The sequence below is a fragment of the Zalophus californianus genome, chromosome 7 (genome assembly GCF_009762305.2).
Source record: "Zalophus californianus isolate mZalCal1 chromosome 7, mZalCal1.pri.v2, whole genome shotgun sequence".
Classification (NCBI taxonomy): Eukaryota; Metazoa; Chordata; class Mammalia; order Carnivora; family Otariidae; genus Zalophus; species Zalophus californianus.
In genome coordinates this window covers 135,600,489-135,621,072 of record NC_045601.1, presented here as the reverse complement: position 1 = coordinate 135,621,072, position 20,584 = coordinate 135,600,489, and the positions used below count along the sequence as shown (strand labels likewise).

The 20,584-nt window shown below is 41.3% G+C and overlaps 1 protein-coding gene and 1 pseudogene across 13 annotated transcripts in view; both read left to right on the top strand.

Annotated features, from left to right (window-relative positions):
- Positions 1 to 20,584, top strand: part of ATXN1 (ataxin 1) — a 397,428-nt gene that overhangs the window by 144,133 nt on the left and 232,711 nt on the right. For 11 of the 13 annotated variants that reach the window (XM_027603221.2, XM_027603219.2, XM_027603220.2 and 8 more), the window contains one exon: positions 7,192 to 7,320. The exons of the other annotated variants lie outside the window; for them this stretch is intronic. The gene's annotated coding sequence lies outside the window, so the exon portion shown is untranslated. The remainder of the gene's footprint in view (positions 1 to 7,191; positions 7,321 to 20,584) is intronic. 13 annotated transcript variants of the gene reach the window in all.
- On the top strand, positions 17,823 to 18,317 carry LOC113927409 (annotated as a pseudogene).

The window sequence follows — 20,584 nt, the reverse complement described above, 5'->3', positions numbered from 1 at the left end:
AAATAAACCTATCCTAGGAAGTAGCTCTCATTCGTTATGGTTGGTGAGGAACAAAGTATAAACTCACCAATGTGACAGAGAGGTGTAGGTTGTTTATTTCTTTATGGATATTCATAACTTGGGCCTATAAAGTAAAAAAAAAAAACAGCATTAGATTAAATAGATCTCCTTCTTGACTTTAATATGATTTAAAGAATGATGATGTGCACTGCTGATAGGAGCATAGATTGGCAGAGCCATTCTGGAAAACAGCTCGGTAGTGTTGTATAAGACCGCATGTTCACGTACCTTGTGACCCAGCCAATGCATTCTTAGGCAGCACCCCAGAGAAACTTGGCTTCTGTGTATTGTTTCTAATGGAAACCTCATTGTTTCTAAGAGGGGAAAAAATTAAAAATAACACTAGAAACTAAAAGTGTCTTAAATCTATCAAAAGTAGAATACTGAAAAATTTGCACAAGGGAATATTATACAGCAATAAAAATGAATAAAGCACAGGTATTTGCAACACCATAGTTAAATATTAGAAACAGCCTTGTGTGAAAAAAAATGAACCACAGAAGACTCCATGCAATAGAACAATTTATAAAGTGCAAAATTAAATTGTATATTTTAGGGAATGATATATACAAAATTCAGGGTTGTGGTTACCTCTGGAGAAGGGCTTAGGCAGATTGCAAATAGGGGTATGCAGTATTACTAGTAATGTCTTGGATAGGATGGTAGATTTATGAGCATTCTGTTGTTACACTTCAGAGATTATATACACATTGCATGCATTCTTGTGCAGGTTTCAATTTGTGCATAATACAAGTATGTATTTTTGGACTGAAAATTTTTTCCCATTTTCATGATACGGCACTAGTCTACGTTTAGGGTGTGCTGCATAACAGTTTGACTTAACGTATATCGTGACGTGATCAACATGATAAGTTTAGTTAACATCCATCATCTCATGTAGATACAAAAAATTAAAAGAAAGAAAAAAAATTTTTTTTTACCTGTGAAGAAAAATCAGGGTTTACTCTCTTAGCCACTTTCGTATATATTATAGAGCAGTGTTAACTATAGTTACCAAACTATATAGTTACTATAGTTTGTTAAAAATACAAATATTTTTAAGGTGATAATGTATAACGTAAGCCAGACTTTTCTTTTGTTACCTCCACATTCTACCCATTTCATAGTAGAGTCCCCAGAGTCTTGACATCACACAGGAGTGTGATGGAAGTTGGAAGGTCTGGTCTGACAGTGAAATCCCTGGGGTCCTTTGGGTGGCGGTGGGGTATAGGGCGAGGCTGACAGTAACCACTAAGTGGAATGAGCTAGAAGACACAGAAACCCCCAGTTCACCCCTTCCTGTGAACACCCAGAAAATCTTGGGGCACGGAGGAAAGAGGACCCAGCAAGTAAGGCTTGGTGACCTCTTGGAAAATCCATATTTATTGCCCCAACAGTGACGAATGCTTCCAAATGTGGACAGTCAGCGTGGATAGGTTATTACGAGAAACTTGCTCTTTTGAGGCCCACTGTTCTTTCCGGAACAAAATATGGCCTTTTGAGTGAGGTAGGATTTGGCATGTGTGTGATGATGTAATCTGTTATGCAGCCAGGCAAAGTGTCACTGGCTCAAAGGGTCACTCTTGCAGAATTAACAGCGGATCTGCGAGAAATTGGTCCATGTGGGAGTAAGAATTACAATCAAAGAGGAAAATGCACGCCAGCGCGAGTGTCGAGTCCTGAAGTTCTCCGCTGCTGAGATGCATCATCGCTACAGGGCTGGTGGGTCCTGGAGGCGAGGGCCGCCATTTCCAGGGAATCCTCAGCTTCGTCTTAAGCAGCTGAGCAGAAGGTGTGGCAAGCTGGTTTGCGAAGGTGGAGCCTGACTCTCGAGTTCCATTAAATGAGTGTGTGAAATCAATACCCAACTGAACCTTGGTCATGAGAACACCCAGAGGCCCCCCGTGTAGTGTGGTATTTTTCAGACTAATTCTCAGACAGGAAAATGTGCAGCATGGCTCTTTTCTAAAATAGTTTCGACATCATTTATGTAATGTCAATGCATCTGGAAGTGAAAATGCTAAGAGTTTCATTTCACTAAAAGTGGAAAAAAAATTTTTTTTTACTTTAACCTTTAACTTTAGATCACAATTAGTGGCATTTTCACCACCGTGTTGAGAGTATCAAAATGTGTGTATTCATTGACACATCGAGCCAGTATCTACTGAGAATATTTTATGCGCCAGCAACTGTGTAGGCTGTTAGGGAAAATGTGGAGAGATGGTCAGTGACAGGGGCTCACAGTCGACAAGGACAAAGGACAAATAAGGTCTGTGTGGGGGCGTGTCACCGGGGAAGTGATATCTGAGCCAGATCTTAAAGCAGGAATAACATTTGAATGAGTGAGAAGGGCATTCCCAACTGATGATGCACCAGCATAAAGAGGAATTTTGCCTTATAAATTCCTAAGATTTCACCAGATTTTATGACATGAACACAAGCATTGTGATAATGAAATTAATAGCAAATTCGAATAAAAATTATCTAAGTAAATTGAGACTTTTTTTTTCCTCTTAATTATGTTGTAAAGAACAACATGTTTGCATTATGTTAAAGTGCCCAGTGGTTGCGGCCAATGAATAGAATTATAACTCAGTTTAAAAGTAGTTTAATATTCTAGTGTTAAAACAATTAGAAGTTAAGAATTTAGCATTTTTTATATTATTTTCCCTCTGTAACTCTAGTATGTTTCAAAAAATAGGTGAGCCCCAATTAAAACTCTGACTTGCTTTCCTGTGTCACCGAGCTAAAGATGAACTGAAAACAGAAATCTCAAAATGCAATGATGTTAGTACGTTACATTTCAGTACTTTAGTATTCATTATGTACGTTTGGCCAGTATGCAAGAGAAAGAACAATAAAGGGCCAAATTAAAAGTTTGCTTTGTAGGATAAATTATTACCAGTTCATTCTGCTCCAGTGTGTACTGGTAACATTTGTAAACAGTTCATTCTCACGTTATTTTTTTTTCCAAAACACTGTTGCAAATTTGCCTTGCCTGTTTTTCCCTCCTTTGCATAGTCTAGGTCCTTAAATTTCAGCAATTCTAAATCAGAATGACATCTAATAGGTGACACATGAAATGTATTTGCTATTAATTCAAACATTTATGGCATATTCATTAGGCAAATATGTAATACATATTTATCAAGTCACATTACTCTGTCCAGTAATTAAAAGAAAGGGATGAATGGTGTATCTCTCTCTTTTTTTTTTTTTTAGCAAAAGAAGTAATTTGTAGTAAGCACTTCTAATTATCTCAGCCAAATGTTTATAGCAGTGGAAAGATAAGATTTGTTGTTTGGATCATTTAGATTTTATAGATAATTTTTATATAGAAATACTTCTGTTGATGCTTTTGTACCTCTACACATATATGGCAGATTACTGAAATAATAATTTGTCCTTTAGCTATAGTGAGTAAGACTATTTTTTATCCCTAGTTTGCTGGATGCAAACTTTAGCCATTTTTATGGCCTTATAGAGATAGTAATGCTAATTAATGTTTTAATAGGAAAATATGTTGGCCAATAAAACTTAAATTTGAAGCATGGATTATAAATTCAACTTGGTCGCCCTAATGACAATGTTGATAGTGATAATGATTATGCAATTAATATTTATGGAATGCTTCTAGAATGCTAAGCTCTCTGCTAAACATTTTACTTAATATTGTTTAATTTCCCCAACTACTCAGTTAAAGATGTTCTTAGGCCAACTTTACAGATGAATTTATAACCATTATATCTCACATTTAATAATTAAAATATACTGCTATGTTAATAACATATTTTAGGGGCACCTGGGTGACTCAGTCAGGTAAGTGTCTGCCTTCGGCTCGGGTCATGATCCCAGGGTCCTGGGATTGAGCCCCACATTAGGCTCCCTGCTCAGTGGGGAGCCTGCTTCCCTCTCTCCCTGTGTCTCCTGGCTTGTGCTCTCAGTCTCTATCTCAAATAAATAAAATCTTAAAAAAAAAAAAAACATATTTTAAATATTCAACTCTGAAGCTTTGCCCATGTGAAATTTGTATGTATATATAGTAGATATGTGTATAGAAGTGTATATATGCATATGTATGTTTGTATATATATGAATATATGCGTATCCATATATGCATATGCATGTTTGTACGTGTATATATGTATGTATATATATGTTCTTTTGTTCATCCACAAATATTGATTTGTAGACTATGTGTTATAGGCTGCCGTGCTAAAATCTGGGGATAGTACAGTGTCTTGCCTTTAAGGGACTTCCAGTGTATTGGGAGAAGTGGACTCATTTAAGATAAAAGTACAAGAAAATATGATAATTGCTTAATTCTTTTTAAAGATTTTATTTATTTGAGAGAGAGAGAGAGAGAGAGAGCACACGAGGGAGAGGCAGGGGGAGAAAGCAGGCTCCCTGCTGAGCAGGGAGCCCAACACGGGGCTGGATCCCAGGACCCTGGGATCATGACCCGAGCCGAAGGCAGACGCTTCACTGCCGGAGCCCCCCAGGTGCCCCTGATAATTGCTTCAATAGGGAAAGTACAGGGTGTTGTAGAAAAGCAGGGAAAGAGGGCACCAGCTTCCTAGAAAGTACCAGAGAGGTCTTTGCGGAAAGGAGTCCTATCTCTGAGACTTGATAAATGAGTCTGAAACGATGCTGTGCCAAGGGGACAGAGAAGCCGAGGGTGTGGGGGTGAGCAAGAGCAAGGCAGGGATGGTGAGGTATGGAAGTGCTGAGCGTCCAGGCAGCTGGAGCAGGGACATGGCGGGCTGGGGGCGGGTCTCAAGGAGCCGTGCATGCTGTCCAAAGGAATGCAGATTCTCTGTGTTGAAGAGCCATCAGCAAATTAATGTCTATAATGTGCCAAGCCTGTGTTGAATACTGAGGATGAAAGGGTGGACAAGAGTGTACACAGTTTTGCTTTCCTGGAGCTTACTAATTAGTTGGAGAAACAAGCATTAGTCAACCAATCCAGCAAAAAAAAAAAAAAAAGTAAAATTATAAAGGTGACTGGTATATAAAAGGAAAGTGTTTCCCTCAAAGCATGTGGTAGGAGGTAATGACCTGGCCGTGGAGGTCAGGAAAGTCTCCCCCGGGTGGGAGAGGACTGAACTGAGATCTGAAGGAGAGAATACGGGGTCATTTGAAGAAGGTGGGTGATTTGGGGAGAAGCATGTGCAAAGGCCCTGAGGCCTAGGAGAGCAAAGGGCTTCTTAGGAATTAAAAGTAAGCCTGGAAAAGCTGGAGTGCAGGCTGGAAAAGAGCGCAAGGACTGGACCATACTGGGCCCTGGAGGCCATGTTAAGAACCTAGCTCAATGGAAAGCCATTGCATTACTGTAAGCAGGAGCGGAGGATGGGCAGGAGGAGAATGGGCTGAAGGGTGGCAGGAGTGGGAGCAGGGAGACCATTTGGGAGGCCAGTGCAATAGTCCCGGTGAGGCATGCCGCTTGGTGGCCGAGAGCAGGGGTGGTGGTGTAGGGGAGAGTTAGAAGGGCGGTGTGCTGGTGGTAGACTCCATGACTGGTTGGTTGGATATGGGGCATAGTTAGGGAGAGGACGATGTCAGGGTGATGTGGGTGCCCATTGCTGAGCTAGGAGAACAGGAGAGGGCAGAATCCATTGCTTGGATTTCCGGGAAACATCAGACTGGGGGGAGTGGGTATCATAAGGAATTGAGGTTTGAGGTTGGCCTTGAAGAGTGAATAGGCATTTTCTCGTTGGCAAGTAGTAAAAGGCATGCTAATCAAAGGGAGTGGCATAACAGAGGTTATAACCAAAGGTATAACCTTGTGGTTATAACCTTATACCTACACCAGAGGTATAACCAAAATAGTTCGAGTAAATATACACACACACGCCTAAAAGGGAAATTAATATGTGACCCATACATAACTGCTGGTTTCTTGATATGCTCACATCTATTTTGTGTCGCAGTGATTCAAAAACCTGTAGTATACAGAATTTGTAAATAGGTATTTTTTAAACCATAGACATACTATAATATATAGAAATTCCTTTCTTTACTTAAATTAGGTATTCACATATGGTTCTTGATTTTGTTAATCTTTCTTCTTTCCAATAAAATGTAGCCATTTGCGGGGACTTGGATTTTAGGTTTTTCCTTTGTGGTTTGGCATCTGGATTTGGGATTAGTTGGCATTTTAATTGACTAAAATAACTATGAATTTACTCTTGATTGAAATAGCAACATGTTGATTTCAATTTAGCTTGGGAATTAAAATCGAAGGGCAGCCACATCCAAAAAGAGTTAGTAATGCTAAGACCTATGTAACATATCAACTCTGGGAAAAAATAAGGTGATGTCAATTTTATACTTAATGTTTTTTGTAATAAGTACAGGCATGTTGATAGCAAGATCAATTTGGGAGAGATGGTACAATACTGAAATTATAAACATGCCTCTGTGAACAATATTGGCTTAAATCCTGGCTTTAACATCTGCTAGCTGTCCGAACGCTCAGATTGCTTGTCAATAACAGAGATAGTAATGATTGCCAGCTACTTTACAGGGTGCAGTACAGTGGGGGTAATGTGCATAAAGCCAAGAACATGTTAAGTGTTCAGTAAATGTTAGTGATGACTTTGAATTTTATCACCAATACTGTGCTGGACCTGAGTCATCAACAGAGAGTCACATAGTATTGTGAAAGTGGACACCAGGCTGTTATGGTAAAACCAGGTACTGAATTTGCTTCACTTTGTGGCTGGAAGGAATCTTAAGATACCATCAAATTCAGTAATGTTGCTGACATTTTCTGGAGAACCTTTTTTTTTTTTATTGCTCTGAAGTTTTAGAATCATTAGGGAAGGAGGGGAAGGGACGACATCATCTTGACGGTGACATCCCTGAAGTTAGAAGATGGGGTGGGGTGTGACCCCTGGCCAGAACCCTCTCATCCCCAGAGATGAGGACCTGCTGTGGGTCTGCTTGCTGAGTTTTTAACATTCTGCCATAAGAAGTGTGTGTGTGTGTGTGTGTGTGTGTGTGTGTGAGAGAGAGAGAGAGAGAGAGAGATTATGCAACTATGTTTTTCTTTTCTGTGACTTCAGCTAATGTGAATGAAGGCCATAGAAAGCTGCCTAACTCAGTGGGAAATTGTTTTTATAATTACAGGTCTAGGCATTTTACACTGAATTTTTCTACTACCACCCCCTCCACTCAAGCAAAATCTGTGTGGAAAGATCCACTGGGAAGGAACTGACTGCTTATGTTTCTCCAGTGTGACGAAAACACATGGTACAGGTAAATATCTCCAAAATCTTGAACTAAAAATAACCGTCATTTAGTGTAAGGTTCCCAAGAGAGTGGTGGGGATGTGTGCATACCTATTCTCACACACACACACAGACACACCACATAAACATATATCTAGAGATTCGCATATTCTCCAGCTATTTCTTCTGTCTGTGTCTTATAAAAATGGAACCCTTGCTTTTTTTGTGGGAAAGAAAATAGCTTCTAATTATTTTGAGATCACTGATTAGGATGGATGATAAGGCATTGATAAGAAAGAGAGAATTCTAATGACATGGTGTTCATAAATTCAGCTAGAGAGACTACCATCAGATGATAGTAGGGAATAATACAATATATATTATTACCTAACTTTTTTGTTCCTCTTAAATATGTAATAATGAACATCTTTTCATACCAATGGATATATATTTACAGCATGATTTTTAATGATTATACATAGTAGACCATTGAAAGTATATCCTAAAATATATTTAATTGATCCCCTCTATTGGACATTTAGGGTGTTTCTAATTTTTTTTTTTGGCTTTTATGCTACCATGAATGTTCTCATAGCTTTATATTAGTTGCCATTACTAGTGACTTCCTTAGGATACTCCCTTACCAGTAAATTGGAGAGTTTAAAAGTTTTCAAGTATTAAGACTTTTTGACACTATTTGTTGCCAGATTATTTTTCTGTAAAGTCAAACCAGTTTATATTTCCAGAGGCAGTATATGAGAGTACCTGTTTCCATATAACTTTGCCAGTGCTGAGAATTTTGAAAACAAAGAGTCTTGCCAATTGATTATGAGAAATGGTATCTCATGTCTTATTATTATTTTTTCTTTGCAGGGAGGCATTTATTTGTAAATTTACAAATCATACTGTTTTGAAGAACTTTCCTCCAATAGACAGTAGCATGCTTAAAACTTACCAGTTTTTGACATTTGGGAAATAACACTTAAATCAAGTAGGCATGGAAGGGTCCTAGAGAATTTCGAGTTGTCCCCCTTTTTTTGGCCAAGTATTTTTAGACAACCACAATATCGCTGGATAGCAATACTTTTTCAATGGAAAACATAGTTTTTTGTTTCTTAATAAGAGTAAAAGTATTTAATAAATGGCCCACATTAAACATGGATCTGAAATTATACTGAAATTAAAGTATGTGTATGTGTGTATCCATGCATGTATCTGTCCAACATTGGGAGCATGATTCAATATAATTACGGCAGCTCCGTATGATTCAGAGGCTGCAGATCACTGTAGATAAGACTGCAGGCTCCAGACTGCTTGGACTCAAATTCCAGTTTTGCTCTTCTCTTGAAGTGTGACATTGGGCAAGTTACTTTACATCTTGAGTGTCTAAGGTTATAAAATTTAGAGAATAATAGTATGTATCTCATAGGATGTTGTGGCAACAAAATATAGGTGAAAAGTTGAAAATTACTAAAAATCCCATTTCAAAACGCTATTTAATGGTAGCAGAAACCGCTCATGATAAAAGTAAAAAGAAAGCAAAATATGACGCTTAAACGTAGTGTCATCCCAGTCTTGTAAAATTATTATTTTTTTCTTCTGCCTCTTTCTTTTCACCCTCCTCTGGTATCCCTCCCCCCCCCCAAAAAATTGTTTTAATTTATTTCTGAATGGCTTTAATTTGAATTAATGGAGTCATCCCAGTTCTGGAGAAACTGTTTGACCGAAGCCTGCAAGTCAGAGAGACCCATTGAGCACAGAGCCGTGACATCCGTTGATGTCACCTGGCCCATGGGCCCCTTGGAGCAGCCCTTGTGTGAGAGCAGGTTGCCTTGCTCCTGCATTCTAGCGAGCACCTTGGGTCAGGGAGGGTTCCTGGCCTCTTTGAGCTGCACATGGAGAGTCTCCGTCTGGCTCGGTGCATGAGCTACCAGCCTCATCTCTTCCCCCCATGATAAACAAGCTTCCTTTCCCTAATTAAATGAACAAGAAGGTAGAGTGAGAGACCCCCCCCCTCCGCCCCCCGCCCAGCTCTTAGGAAACATGTGCTTCATCCCACATAAACACAGAAGGGAAACCTGTGGGGTTGTGAGGCTCCTCAATCCTTTAGCTACATCAGACAGTTGAAAAATAGAAGGAAGAAGAGGCAAAGGATTATTTGGCATTAAGGAGACAAACACAAGGCCACTTGGTGAGCTTTGGCTAACGCTTTTCACTGGCTATTCTGCAACCGTTGTGTGTAAATCCGCATATTTGTTTTGGCCCACACTTACAGTCTAATTTGAACAGCTCTGTATTTTTCAATAAGAGGAGGAACATCTGAATTCCTATTTAAAACAGTTTAGCCTAAGAACTCCTCTTTAATGGCTCATAAATTATTCTCCCATAAATGATTGTAAGAGCGAATAAGAAAATGCAACCTGTATTTGCACACATACGTATGTTATTTTGGTTAAATGAGTAAGTTCGTAAAGGGAGAGAGGACAACAAATGTGTCAGCAAATATAGGGCAGGAAAAGAGTTCATAGTGTCCTGCCAGACTCCAGCGAGGCACCTCACGAGTGTAGGTAGGTAGGAAAGCTGGACGTTACAGTAGTGAGAATGGTAATAGCACTACCATATGGAACATTTGGTATTTGGATAGCACTTGGACTCCTCCTAAACTACAGAATCAATAGGAGCTCAAACAGAGAGGAAGAAACAGTTCTCTTGCTGCAAATCACTGGCTGGGGTGCAGAAATGCAGACATGCGGATTATCCAGGGCTTTATCAGAACAAATGTCTGTAGGGAGGCAGGAGAGTGGGGGAATATTCCACCATATTTAAGTGTGCTGGAGCCTCACACCCGTGGTCCAGCACTTTTTGATTGTCTCCATAACCAAACCATTTTTGCAGTCATGGAGGAAACCTGTCTGCAAGACCAGGCCAAGACCACTGTTGAAAACTCAATTTGTAGAGTCCCACAGGGCCTGTGGGGTGATTAGGACTCTGCTGGTACAGAATGGAGGCACAGCTTTCGAATTGTAAGAGGCTGAAACCGTGTCTTTAGATTCTAACTCCATTCAGTCATGTATTACCCATTTATTCATTCAGCAAATACCTCTTTGGGGGGCTACGATGTACTGGTATGGTTCTAAGCACTAGAGATCGGCAATGGAACAAGATAGACAGGAGGCCTGCCCTAATGGAGTTCACATTTCCAAGGGAGGTGCAGTCGATAGCATTATAACCTAGTTCAGGTGAACATGGAGCGGAACTGGGCCGTTCTGAAAGGAGGCAGAGAATGCATCTGAAATGAGAGAAGCCAGTGGAGAAAGACCCATTGATCTGAAAGGCAGAAAGAACCAGAGAACAGTCGGCAGTTGGCAGTGAGGTTGTGGTTATTGACAGTGGGATCAGATTGGGAATGGAGTAGAAAGTAAAGAGAGAAGACAGCTGTGGAACTCTGCTTGGATGAGCGTGGTCAGGGCCAGGAACATTCCGACAGCTGTTGATCTCAACGTAGGTAATCTAAATAGTGCCCGCAATTGGCAAGCCATATTTTAAGCAATTGTGACTCTGTGAACGTACTAGATAGAAGAGTGGGTGATGCACGGTATATTGAGGTACTTTCTCTGTTCAGCCACCACCCAAAGAATGGGGGCATGTGTGGTTGCTTTACCAGAATCTGTGTACCTTATTCCAATTTGGATTAACCACATCCCTTTTCTTTGTTATCCACCGCCGTTCATGTTACAGGGGGAGATTAAGTATATAATTAATTCTACCTTCTGCGCACAAGCATAGTTAACTTTACTTGGTTAACTTGAAATGGATAGAAGTTCCATATCAAAATAGTCTCTTTGGTCATCACATCTTGGCCTCTCCAGTATTTGGTGCCTTTCCACTCTGCTTGTTTGTGAGATTATGGTTCTTCTGACCTTCTTCCCTCCATTCCTAGGTATTTAGTGGTCTCTTAAATAATAGAATCCATTCAGAGATTTCTTTTGTCTTCTTTGGCCTTCAGCATGGGTTAGGTAAAGACTGCATTTCTAGCTTTGGATTGACTATCATTGGCAAGGGGGGGTTCCTCTATTTTGTCTTTCCCTGGTCAGCTGCTTTCTTTTGGGGCTCAAACCTCTACCATATGCTTTACCTAAATGCTTTTTCTTTCCTTGACACACCCAGTTTAGTTGCTTATCCCACTCCCCAACCCAACCCACCCAACCATCCAACACATGCATATACTGTGCATTCTGGCCTTTGCAACACACATTTCCATGGTTAAGAAAACCCTATTGATATTCATTAGATATTTAAAATAGAGATCTCCTCCAAACTTATCTTTCAGCATAAATATGTTCTTCCATTTTCCACTCCAGTTCCTGGAAGAAAAAAAAGCCTCCATAATTCATAGCCAGTTTGGGGGAAGGTATTTATTTTGAAACACTTAATGATGTGTTTCGTGGCAAAATGAAAACCGTAGAGACAAAGACTCAAGAGTACATAGTGTTTTAGATGTAGGCATAGCTTTTCAAAATGATTTTGGAGTATATTCGAGTTTCTAAATTTACCAGACTTCCATGTAAAGCACTTTATTCTTTGAAAGCCTTATAAATCAGGTGATTGACTGTATCAGTGTGCAGGCATTCACGTAGTTCCTTTACCTTAGGAAATAAGGTAGATTATTGTGTCACCCGATGGAGGAAAACACATGGAAAAAACACTATGGAGGTTGACACCAAAGCCTACCATTTTGTCTTTGAGACCCTAAGGTGGAATGCTGCAGAGATTCTGTCATCTCTACTACATTGATGCTGCTCTTGATGTTGACATACTGCACTGTTCCAAGTCTAAGTGTTGAGTAGAAGGAGAAATATCCAAGGGTCAGTATTCTGTGGTACCTTTCAAATTAATGTTTTTTTCTCGTAGAGTTTATCAAGTTTATCATTTAAATGAAGCATTTAAATATGTTTTCTAAATTGTAGAATGTTAGATATTATAGCTTCTGATGTTGTAGTCTTTGGACGTAGAAGGGAACTTGAAGATCATTTAGTCCCCTTGCCTCCCTAACTCAAGACCCTCTCCAGTTTAGGTTTTCACTAAACGTCTTAGTAAAATTTGGGAAGGTAGCTTCTATGACTTGGCTGTTATAGTCGGTCCCTCCTGTTTTCTCTTCAAAAACATTCTGTCTTCTCTGTCCTTCCTTTTTCTGTTCTTTAAAGTGAGGACAGCAGGTCACCGTGAGGATTATAGACATATAAACCTTTGCACATTTCCTGGCCTGGCGCTATTTACTGCTACTATTTCTACTCTGCTTCTCCCTCTATTTATACTCTGGTTTCTTGCTCCTAGAGATTAACTTTAGATCCCAAGTGTCTAAAACGAATGAACGTTAACCAAACAGAACAAGAAATTTAGCGCTGATATCATGTGTTTTAGAAGCTGGGGCTGTCTTTGGTCCCACAGGCAGAGATGTGATCCTCTGCGTGTGTCTGTGGCTGAACCCAAGTTCAGGTGGAACGCCCTTGGCCTGGGGATCAGGAGGGCCATGTACTCTGCCCCTCCACGTTTTATATCTGTAGTGAATGGGTTACTCTCTGAGGCTTCGTCCCTTCTAAAAATGATCATCATCTTATGGTCTGGATGTTTTGAGGTTTTGCGGTCCCTGTAGGAAAGAACCTGGGGAAAGTCCTCGTCGGTCTTTGTATCCTCTTGGTGCATTTGAGTATCTGTGTGAAGTGTTTTCTGGAAGGTTCCCCCGTTCATGCTCAGGTGGAGCGATGACCTGCTCCTCCAGTAATGATGACGAGACAGAATAAAACAAAACACTCCTTTCCTGCATAAAGGCATCCCCCCCCCCCCCGATGCTTAACCCCTTAAGCTAGTGTTCAGATGGCACCGAGGGAATATCACTTCACTTGCCGCTGAAATACAGCCGTCTCGGGAGTGAAATTTGGCAGCTGAGTAATAGTCAAGCTGCAGTACTTATATGACAGTTTGGGGAAAGGAGCGAGACAGAAATAGCAGATTCCAAAATAATCCAATTAAAACAGCAGGAGAGCGGAGTTGGGCGGCAAGGAGGGAGGGGTGGTACGCCGGAGTCGGATCACTGCTGCGGCTGAGAGAGGGTGGCCGGCAGCTCTAGAAGCTCTCTGCTGACCACAGTGAAGACTCTCCTTCACACACACCAAAGAGGGGTCTCGCCCGAGGTCCCATTAAGCTGTCATCTGGGGATTTTCTCTCTCTCTCTCTCTTTTCCTACTGGTCTAATTATCAGGCTGTGTTGGCACAGAAATGGATCTGTCTGTTTGGAGCTCCTTTTTCCTTTTGCCCTCCCACGTAGGACTATGTCATGTTCGGTATTTATGACATCAGAATGTTACTATGCAGAGAAGTCGTTCTGTTAAGGCACCTTTTGAATGGCTCAGAAAGGATGAGCTGGCAGACACCCCTTCTGTTTAATTCAAGGGTCTTCGTAATAACAGTGGCCAGAAAGGAAAATTCCAGAACTGTGCATGCTAGACAAATGCAACTGAATAAAAATGTAGAACTCCTTATAGATTTTTCTGGGGTGGAAGTAACCACTGTGATAACTATTAGAATAAGAACATGGAGGGGTGCCTGGGTGGCTCAGTTGTGAAGCGTTTGCCTTCGGCTCAGGTCATGATCTCAGAGTCCTGGGATCGAGCCCTGCATCGGGCTCTCTACTCAGCGGGGAGCCTGCTTCTCCCTCTGCCCCTCCTCTTGCTTGTGCGCTCTCTCTCGCTCAAATAAATAAATAAAATCTTAAAAAAAAAAAGATCAAGTGAGGTAGTGCATAAAAAATGTTTTGTGAACTCTGACTCCCATTCCATGCTATTTCTGTCAATGTGCACTGTGCTTACCATATGGGGAAGGCGTCAGGGGCAGTGATCCCCTATGAGGATACCCCCTGGAGAACCAATCACGGACAGGAAAAATCTATTGTGAAAACATTTAAAAATATTCATGAATTATTTTTTTTTTCCCTGCTACCCATTTTTTTCTGGCCCAGACATCCTTCCATGTGTATGGGACTTTTCCAGGGAGTTCCGTCACAGAGTCGTCCACTCTCTGTTGGGCTTTACACCACATCATTTTATAGTAAATTTTTTTCTCTGAGTCAACGTTGAATAACAGCCTAACGAAAAGGAATGCTCTCTTGTTTCATTTAGTGATGCTCCTTTTGGGAGGTCCGGGGAGAGATGGGGCAGGGTGGTCGCTGGGCTAGGAACAAGAGGAAGGTAAGTAGGTTGCTGAAGGAAGAAGGCTTGAAGCGGGAAAGGCGAAATGAGGTAAATCTTCACCAAGTGTCTCCTTGGCTTCTGTCTCTTAATCACAGACGCCATGAAGTATCTTCTTGGCTTTCTTTTTCTTTTTCTTTTTCTTTTCTTTTCTTTTTTTTTTTTAAACTTTCTATCTTAATCTCCTACCAAAGGTAACAAAAGGAAAGCCACTGGATTGCATGCTGGATGTGTGTCGTGCTCACAGACATGTCAGGCAGCCGAGCAAGCTAGATTTCTAAGTGGATATGAACATGGGGATGGATCCTCATGCCTATGATCCTATTTGTGTGCGCATCCGCGCATATGCCTATGTGCGTGGGGGTAGCCACAGATACACGTGCGTGGGGATAACCACAGACACAACACGCAGGTGCATCTGTTGTGTGTATCCTAACATGGAAAAGACACATTGACAATAATTAGAAAGGGCGATAGGAAACGTCAGCATTTACTGCTGCAACCAAAGTGCATGATGTAACATTGGTTGTGCAGGAGAGCCTTTGCTTATTCATCACTTAGAACAATAGTAGGAGTTAAATATTAACAGGTTTAAGTGCCAGGAAGTGTCTAAAAATACAAATTCTCTATTGTTTGCAGCTCTTGTAATAAGGCAGGGTATTTTTGTGTGTTAGATGCGTCTCTGCTTGCTGTGAGTCCAAAATGCTTTGGGATAAAGAATGTTACAGAGTGTAATTTGTGACAGAAAATGTGCCCTGATTGTTTGTTTATTATTCCTGAGGATGTTTGCAGGTCTGAACTATCACACGCAGAAAAGAACAGCTTTGTTTGAAAACTACAGTGGGAGCGGTACAAGAAAATTGAATTAAGTAAAGAAACTTAGTCCATCTTTGATTGATGATGGTTCTTATTTGCTCTTCATTATTCCCTGTGAAGGCATAAAAACTATGAAATTGGATTTGGAAACTGGATTAAGACAAATGGCTCCTCAGATTTTTTTTTTTTTTTTTACCTTACCTCTTTCCAGTTTTCTTAGTAAAGCATATAGTCACTATATAAAGAGTCCGTGTTTACTACATTAAATCGTCCTAAAAATCATGCCCTTGAGGTTTGATTTTAAGAATTATTTAGAAGATGCAGAGGCAGGGTATACCTGCTAACTGTGTTATGGTATTTGTCTCTAGATATTTTGTATGCCCACTTATTTTTATTATTATAGAGCAATGGAGTAAAAAGGGAACGGAATACTGTTTTTCTTAAGGAAGTTTTTTCGGCCTATCACCCTACTCTTCTTTCTCTAGGTAGAGTTTAATATATTCCCATTTGAGCTATGCACTACTCCTCCAAATACTTTTATCAGGGGCTTGTAGATAGACACACGAGTCTCTGTTAACTAGTCTGCAAACCCCCTGAAATAAGAAGTTTTTATTTTGTTGTAACTCTGGCACCTAAGACAAGGCGATGAACATTATTTGTTGAGGGACTGAATCAGTCAGTCAGTCAGTCAGTCAGTGAACGAGTAGACACCTACCGTGTCCCTATCATTGTCTTAGACACGAGGGGAGATGCATGAGGAGTATAAGACATGGTCACATCTGCTCTGATGCAGCATGAAATCTAGCTGGAGGTTAGAACAGCATGCGTGATGAAGTAATAGTGGACTACAATCCAAAGAATAAAATAAATCTCCATGAGTCCATATTGATATAACTAAATAATTGAATAAATAAGTAAGTAGGGCAAAAGAATTCTCCTTACGGAAGAATTCCAATAAGTAAACAAATAAATGAGAGGCTTAGAAGCCACAGCATCGTTCCACTGATGAATGCTAGAATTGGTGGGTGAAAGATTAAGCAGAAACAGGATATTTGTAGCATTTTAAAGTATCTCCCTCCAAAATACTTAGTAAATTACAAAAAGAAATATGTAACTCTACCTGGAGAATCCTGAGAGACTTGCGTTAACTAAGTGATTAAGTTTTAGCATCACCAATAACACATACTGACATTGGGTGCCCCTTCGTAGGAAATGCTGAGAAGGACGCATCATTGCTGTGGTGTCCTTCCCGCTCCTGTGTAATCCCACTGTCATCAAGAGAAAATAGCCAACCCCAGTTGGAGAACATTCTAGAAAACAGCTGATGAGGCATACTCTTCGAAAGTGTCACGGTCTTAAAGATGAGGAAGGATTGAAGAACTGCACAGATTGGAGGAGACAGGACGTGTCCATGTCCTTTGCAAACCTAGAGGGGCTCCTGAAACAGAAAAAGGAGGGAGTGGAAAAAGTGGTGAAATCCTAATCCTAATAAATTCCATGATTTAGTTGGTAGTGTTGACCAAGCTTAATGTTCTAGTTTTGATCATTGTCCCATGATTATGTAAGACTTGAACATAAAGCCTGGTGCTGGGGACAAGGCATTGCCTCAGTACTATTTTTGCAACTGTCTATAAATCTAAAATTATCTTTATGAAGATCTAGCTGAGGACACAGTACCAATCCCCAAGAGGCAATTACAGAGCAATACATGACAGTATACAACCAAGAATTTGCAGTGGGCGGGGGGCAAGTGTGGGTCAGTGAGTGTTGAGAGGAAGGGGGTATGGCTGAGGGGAAAGGGGTCAGGATGAGTTTCATAGGAGAAGCACCTTGAAAGGAGGTGTAGAGATGATGGGTGGGACAAACAGGGATCAGTCTGGGGGCCACCTGGGGGCCTTAGTTGGTTGAGCGTCCCGACTCTTGATTTCAGCTCAGGTCATGATCTCATGAGATCGTGAGATCGAGTCCCACGTCAGGCTCTGTGCTCAGCGGCGAGTCTGCTTAAAGATTCTCTCTGTCCTTCTCCCTCTGCCTCTCTCTCTCTCTCTCTCTCTCTCTCTTTCAAATAAATAAATTAATATTAAAACAAAAACAAAAAAAACAGGGAAAGGGTCTAGGAGCAGGGACAGCAGGGACAAAGACTGGAGGGAGGGATGCAGATGGCCTCTGTGGGATTGGTGGAGAGGCCGGCCGAGGGTTGTGTGCATTGTTGCTGGAGATCAGTATGAAAGGAAGCTGGGCCCCTGTGGGGAGGTTGGAGTAGAGGACCACTGAGGTGTGGCCTCAGAGTTTGACGTTCGTGGGGCAGGTGACACGGTTCCAAATTCTTGCTTGAGGAGGTGGCACAGTGAGATGGTACATATATAAAATGGGCAAAAGCCAATCCAGGTGGCCGGGACTCAGGGAGGATGAGGGCAGGTGAGTTAGGAGTGAGAAATAGGTAATGAGGACTTGCAGATGCCTCCCAGTAATGGTCCATCGCACTGTGTTTTTCAGTATTGCAGTGAGACGGTGAGCCCTTGGGCCGCGTCTCCTTTGAGTTGTTGGCAGACAGAGTTCCAAAGACAGCAGAGAATTTTCCTGCTCTGAGCACCGGGGAGAAAGAATTTGGTTATAAAGCTTCCTGCTTTCACAGGATTATTCCGGGCTCTCTGTGCCAGGGTGGTGACGTCACTCGCCATCATGGCACCGCGGCCGGTCCATCTGTGGGGAGAAAGCGGATGATGAGAATTTCATCCCGAAACACACGGGCCCTGGCGCCTTGTCCATGGCAGATGCTGGACCCAACACAGACGGTTCCAGGGTTTTCATCTGCACTGCCAAGACTGAGTAGTTGGATGGCAAGAGTGTGGTCTTTGGCAAGGTGAGCAGGGGCAGGAATATTGTGGACACCATGCAGCGCTTTGGGTCCAGGAATGGCAGGACCAGCAAGAAGATCACCATTGCTGACTGTGGACAAATCTAATAAATTTGACTTCTGTGTTATCTTAAGCACCCGACCATTCCTTCTATAGCTCGGGAGAGTACCCCATCACCCCCAACTGTTCAAAATGTCCTATAATCTTTGTGTTCTTGCTACGGTTCTGTGGATCTGTATTTTCCTTCCTCCCCTCCAAGTCTAGCTGGATTGCAGAGTTAAGTTTATGATAATGAAATTAAAAGCAAACGGCAACAGACCTCTTCTCATAAGAGGTCATGAGACGCTATTCATCTGGGGCCTGGGGTGGCGAGTCAGAAAAAAGAAGCGGTAGCCTATCTGAAAGCATTTGAAGAGGTAGACTTGTAGAACTTAGTGATGGATGGATGTAGGGCATGAAGAAGGAGGAATCAAAGATGATTCCCGAGTCAGGCTTACAGGACAGATAGGTGATGTGGGTGTCCGTAAGTGAAATAATTCCTTCAGCAGATACTTGAGGGCCTACATTGGGGGATTATGTATTCTAGGCAAAGAAGGGGGATGAAAAAGCTGCCAAGGAAACACGAGCAGAAAAAAGCCCATGGCTTGAGCTGGACTGAATGGCTTCATAGACAAGCAGCTCGGACCCACCTGCTGGGGGGAGGGGGGTGGTCCCTGTCCTCCCAGTGAAAAGAAGGGAAGGAATTGAGGGGATTGCTCTCTTCCTAACAGCAACCACGAACAGTGTTAGGATATTTTCTCAAGTTGGCATTTCTCTATGCTTAATAAAGATGTCAAGCCTACTGTTCAGAGTCTACTCACCAAAAAAACCTATTAAATCACCATTCTGCTTAGGAAAAGCCCACACATACTCTTTTAACTCTGCCAAGATAGAGATCTCTGGATCCCAACGGTCTCAAACACGAAAGTTAAAATACCATAAAAGCACAAGGAACTTTACAGAAGAAATAGAAAAATAAGCTGGTGTGCTGAAGTTTCAAGCTCCCGATCTTTAGACACTATGTCTTTTGGACTTGGTTTATATAATGGTGCCCATTGAGCAGACTCTTGGTTAATGTTCTTCTGGACAGATTAGGCTATGTTATTCTTTTCTTGGCTTGCCCCTTCTCTGTGTTACTTGGCAAAGGGTTTCTGTATCCTTTATTCCTTTGTTTTCATCATTTATTTCACAATTTTCCACTTCGGCTTCAAAGATGACTATATATACACACACACACACACACACACACACACACACAAAGACACGCATATCCATAAATGTATGTGTGTGTATATGTGTGTGTGTGTGTGTGTGTGTGTATATATATATATATATATATTTTTATCTCTGCAACAAGCTGGTAGCCTCCTCATCAGTGACTATGAGCTGTTATCCCACATAGTCAGAATCAGTCTTGGGGCTTGGGTAACTGAGTGGGTGTATTCACTTTGTGCACACGTGGACTTATGCATCTGATTATGGCTGGTAGAAATTGGATTTACATGTTAAAGGTCTTTGCAGGTCTTTGAAGATTTCCATTCCTCTCACAACATTTTAAGTTATGTTTCTTAAAAATTGAGTTCTTACCCCTTTTTTGATATCATCCAATGGTTAGACGAAAATAGACAATAAATAGACATTTTATTGAGAATAGGAAACTGAAGAGCGCGTTAACCTCTTTTATGGTTAACTGTATGTGGAAACTGCTTGGTATTCTTACAAGCGTGCAATTGTGGTGGTTCTGATTCTAGTCCAGAATGAAGCATTGTGTATCACTTTTGCAGCATGTAAACTTCAGCTCCAAATATCTTCTTGATGATGAGAGCTCTCCGTGAACTATGAATTGCCTACAGTATATTTAAAACATGGTTTAAATGGCAGTATGTTTCATAATATGAATAGATGTTTTGTGTAGAATTAAAAGGAAATGACATCTTTCATAGAGTGGACATTGGCAGTGACACTCTATGGAGTGACCACGAGGTCCCCTCTATGTTCAAACTCAGGGGATGAAGAATATTTTTTTTTAAGATTTTATTTATTTATTTGACAAAGAGATACACAGCGAGAGAGAGAACACAAGCAGGGGGAGTGGGAGAGGGAGAAGCAGGCTTCCCGCTGAGCAGGGAGCCCGATGCGGGGCTTGATCCCAGGACCCTGGGATCATGACCTAAGCTGAAGGCAGAGGCTTAACGACTGAGCCACCCAGGCGCCCCAAATAATCTTGTTATGGTCTTTGTAGGTACTTCACTATCTTTTTCATAGGGAGCGTTGTTCTAAGTTCTAAGTAATTATAGTCAGTGGTTCTATCTAAAGGTTCCATATAAAGGTACTA